General features: G+C 40.6%; 1 non-coding gene across 1 annotated transcript; it reads left to right on the forward strand.

The window, feature by feature from the left end:
* Positions 1–1670: 1670 nt before the first annotated feature.
* LOC141722141 (small nucleolar RNA R71) lies at positions 1671–1777 on the forward strand. The gene has a single exon (XR_012575169.1). It is a non-coding gene; the product is annotated as a small nucleolar RNA R71 (small nucleolar RNA).
* Positions 1778–4428: the final 2651 nt, after the last annotated feature.

Consider the following 4428-nt stretch of genomic DNA (forward strand, 5'->3'; position numbering starts at 1 on the left):
CTAAGGCCTTTTCCAATGCATCAGACATTAGCATGTGCTCGAGTTCCGAAGTAACCGCGGAATCAATCACATCCACTTTTAAGCAATCCTAATCTTCTGTAGGGAATTTCATTGTCTTAAATACGTTGAAGGTCACATCCTGATCTTGGACCCGCATAGTAAGTTCCCCTTTTTGCACATCTATCAAGGTACGGCCAGTAGCCAAGAAAGGCCTCCCCAAGATTATGGGAATCTTCTTATCTTCCTCAAAATCCAGAATAACAAAATCTGCTGGAAAGAAGAGCTTATCCACCTTGACGAGCACATCCTCAACTATGCCCCTTGGGTAAGTAATGGAACGGTCCGCCAATTGTAGCGACATGTATGTGGGTTTTGGATCAGGAAGATCCAGCTTTTTAAAGATCGACAAGGGCATCAGATTAATGCTTGCTCCCAAATCACAAAGGCACTTGTCAAAAGTTAGATTGCCAATGGTGCAAGGAATGGTGAAGCTTCCTGGATCTTTCAGTTTTGGTGGTAACTTTTGTTGCAGAACCGCGCTGTATTCTTCCGTGAGAGCAACGATTTCAAGGTCATCCAGTTTCACCTTCCTTGAAAGAATAGTCTTCATAAACTTCGCATAACTAGGCATTTGTTCCAGAGCCTCAGCGAAAGGTATATTGATGTGAAGTTTCTTGAACACCTCCAGAAACTTCCCGAACTGTCTATCCAGCTTTTGTTGCTGCAATCTCTTAGGAAAAGGTGGTGGAGGATAGAGCTGTTTCTCCCCTGTATTAGCCTCAGGCAGAGTGTGTTCAACAGTAGTCTTCCTTGGTTCCGCCGCTTTCTCCTTTTTCTTAGATTCTTTATCTCTAACTTCAGCTTCTACTTCTTTTGCCTTTTCATCCTCAGCTACTTTTCCAGACCTTAAGGTAATAGCCTTGACTTGCTCTTTAGCTTCCTTCCTGCCTGGTACTTCCGTGTCACTGGGAAGAGTGCCAGGTTGACGATTGAGCACTGCATTGGCTAATTGACCGATTTGATTTTCCAAGGTCTTGATAGAAACCGCCTGACTCTTACACAACAGCTTAAGTTCCTCAAAATCAGCACTAGTAGGTGCAGCTGCACTTCCCTGTTGAGGATATGATTGCCTTGTAGCATACTGCTGTGGTTGCTGGAATCCAGGTGGGTTAAACTGTTTACTCACCCCTTGCTGATATGGTGGCTGAATAGCATTCTGATTATTCCCCCAGCTGAAATTTGGATGATTTCTGTTATTAGGATGATAGGTCGCTGGCACTAGCTGCTGTTGTCGCTAATAATTATTCACATACTGAACAGATTCGTTGAAAAGAGAACACTGCTCCGTAGCATGAGAACCTGCACAAAGCTCACAAACCATAGCTATTTGATTAACTCCATACGTAGCCAGAGAATCAACCTTCATTGATAGCGCTTGGAGCTGGGCTGCAATAGCGGTGGCTGCATCAACTTCCAGAATACCTGTGACCTTGCCTGACGTCATCCTCTGTGTTGGGTTTTGATGCTCATTCGCAGCCATTGTCTCTATAAGATTATACGCCTCAGTATAGCTTTTAGCCCATAAGGCTCCTCCAGCTGCTGCATCGAGCATGGGCCGAGATTGGGCCCCCAAACCATTATAAAAACCAGTGATTACCATCCAATCCGGCATTCCATGATGTGGACATTTTTTCAACATTTCCTTGTAGCGTTCCCAAGCCTCGCACATAGATTCTGTAGGTTGCTGCGCAAACTGAGTAAGAGCACTCCTCATAGCAGCAGTCTTTGCCATTGGATAAAACTTCACCAGAAACTTTTGTGCAAGATCTTGCCACGTAGTGATGGACCCAGCTGGTTCAGAATGTAACCAGTCTTTAGCCTTATCCCTCAGTGAGAATGGGAAAAGCCTCAACTTGATAGCCTCATCAGTCACGCCATTATACTTAAAAGTGCTGCAGATCTCGACAAAATTTCTTATGTGCATGTTGGGGTCTTCAGTTGTCGCTCCTCCAAAAGAAACAGAATTCTGCACCATCTGAATAGTGCCCGGCTTGATTTCAAAGGTGTTAGCTTGAATAGCCGGATGAAGGATGCTTGACTGAATATAATCAATTTTAGGCCGAGAAAAATCCATAAGAGCTGGATCAGCTTGACCAATACGATCTCCCATGTTTACTGGTTCTTTCTGCTCAGCGCCTGAATCCGAATCCTCAAAATCTAACTTCTCCGGAATATCAAGAACTTCGTTTGTCTCCTCAGTTGTATCTAAAGTCCTCTTGCGAGCACGAGAACGAGTTTGCATAAACGCTTGCTAAAGTACCTAAAACACAACCGAAAAGAGTAAGTAACTACTACGTCCTAATCACTGAGTCCTAATGACCAATGATGGTAAGTACATAAACTAAACAAATACGCCGAGTCCCCGGCAGCGGCGCCAAAAACTTGTTAGGGCAAAAACACGCACTAATATTCACGCAAGTATACGCGTTCGCAAGTAATATAGAATACTTTCTAGTTCGTTCCCTCAGAGACTCAGACTAAATTATTGTCTAATTAAACTCACTCACCAATGTATGATTACTTCTCAATGTTAAGATAATAACACTTAAAATTGTTGATTAAATATTAACTATAATTAACTTCTTAATTAACCACTTAACTAACACTTCAAATTATCAATAATAAAACACTCATGAGATCACAACTTCATTATTACTTCCTTCTATAGCCATTGTTATTACATTTAGCATGTGACAGTGATGACATTAATCGAATAACACGAAACTAATAAAAGCCAACTTTCATTGTACTAATACCATTCTACCAAGCATCCACAATTAAGATAGAAGTTGAATAGTCATCAATTATGTTGAGTTCCTATATGTCTACAGAAATTGACAACACAACGATTTAAGCACAAGTTATTCCTTTTGATTACATAGGGCAAATAAAACTGTTAGAGTTACCCACTAATCATGCACAACGTACATGAACCTATGCTAGCATGGCAAGTTCTAAATCTCAAGATCCACCGTCGCTTCACAAGAGATTAACACCCTATCTTATATGTTCGTGACGCACATAAGACGAATACGCGCAACCAATACTAGATATCATGCAATCATCACACACTAAAGTATTAAACAATTAACTAAAGAATTCCATAATAAATTCGTTGTAACCCCATGATCACGATTAGCCCATAATAGAACTCATCGCCATCATGGGTTCATATGAAATCATGATAAACAAACACAAGAAAATAATAACTAAACTAATTATATTAAAACAGAGTACGTCACAAGAGTAAATAAGTCAAAGCAAGAAAACTAGCATCCAACGTTACAACGAAACAAGAATCACAAGAATATATGCTTCCTCTTCGTTGCGGTGTGCTAAATCGGTCTTCTTCCTTATCTCCTTCGCTTCTTGCGTAAAACACAATCTAAAACATAATCTCCTTAATACTCTCTATGAAAACGTCTCAAATCTACCTATATAATAGTCCCATAAAACTCAGATTACATAGAAGTTGGAAGCCACACAGAAGTAGAAGTCTAAAATAATTCAGCTTTTTCCCCGACCTTGCGCGGCCGCTCAGCATTTCTGCGCGGGCGCGCAGGCTGCTGCGCGGCCGCTCAGCATTGCTACGCGGGCGCGCAGTACCCTATTGGAAAAATTCCAAGCTTGCTCCATTTCTTCGCCGTAATCTGCCCATTCCTTTCCTCTCGCAATGGTGAACACATGCCAAGGCTTATTCTTGATGATTCCTCCCCCGAAATGCAACTAATACCCTGAAATGCATAAACACTAGAAAAACGCATTAAATACACAAAATACTTGATTTCAAGACACCAATTTAAGCCATTTTAAGACGTTCTAAGTGGTATAAAATGCCACTTATCAGGCGTCCCATCCAACTCCTATCACACAGACAGGTATACCTTGTGTCCCCTAAAGTTAGGGTTGTTCATCTCAGTCAGAATAAAAGAATATCAACGGAATTGAAAATCAAATGAATAAAACTGAAAAGATTTCAAAGATGATATTTATGAAGGAAATGAAATCCAGAGAACAAAATTCTGACACCAAATGAGCAAGTGGTGTCACATTACCAAGAAACTATCCACCAAATAAGAAAAGTGGAATTAATTATCATAACTTGACAGAGCTATCAAAACCTGAAAAATAGGCTTCATGACAGCCTCTGGCACATTTAAAACACAATTATGATTGAAAATGAGTGTTAGGGAATATATCCTCTAACAATTACTTCTTTTGAGAGATGTCAAAAGGAATTATAGAAAGAGAAGGTATTGCCAAAGTCTTAATATTTATCTTCAATTTGAACTCTCCAGTTGAATCGTCACCCACTTCTTCACGTTCCAAGGATATCGATAATCTCCATCGTCATCGAATCGTAGTCTC

Source organism: Apium graveolens, chromosome 4 (genome assembly GCF_009905375.1).
Source record: "Apium graveolens cultivar Ventura chromosome 4, ASM990537v1, whole genome shotgun sequence".
Lineage (NCBI taxonomy): Eukaryota > Viridiplantae > Streptophyta > Magnoliopsida > Apiales > Apiaceae > Apium > Apium graveolens.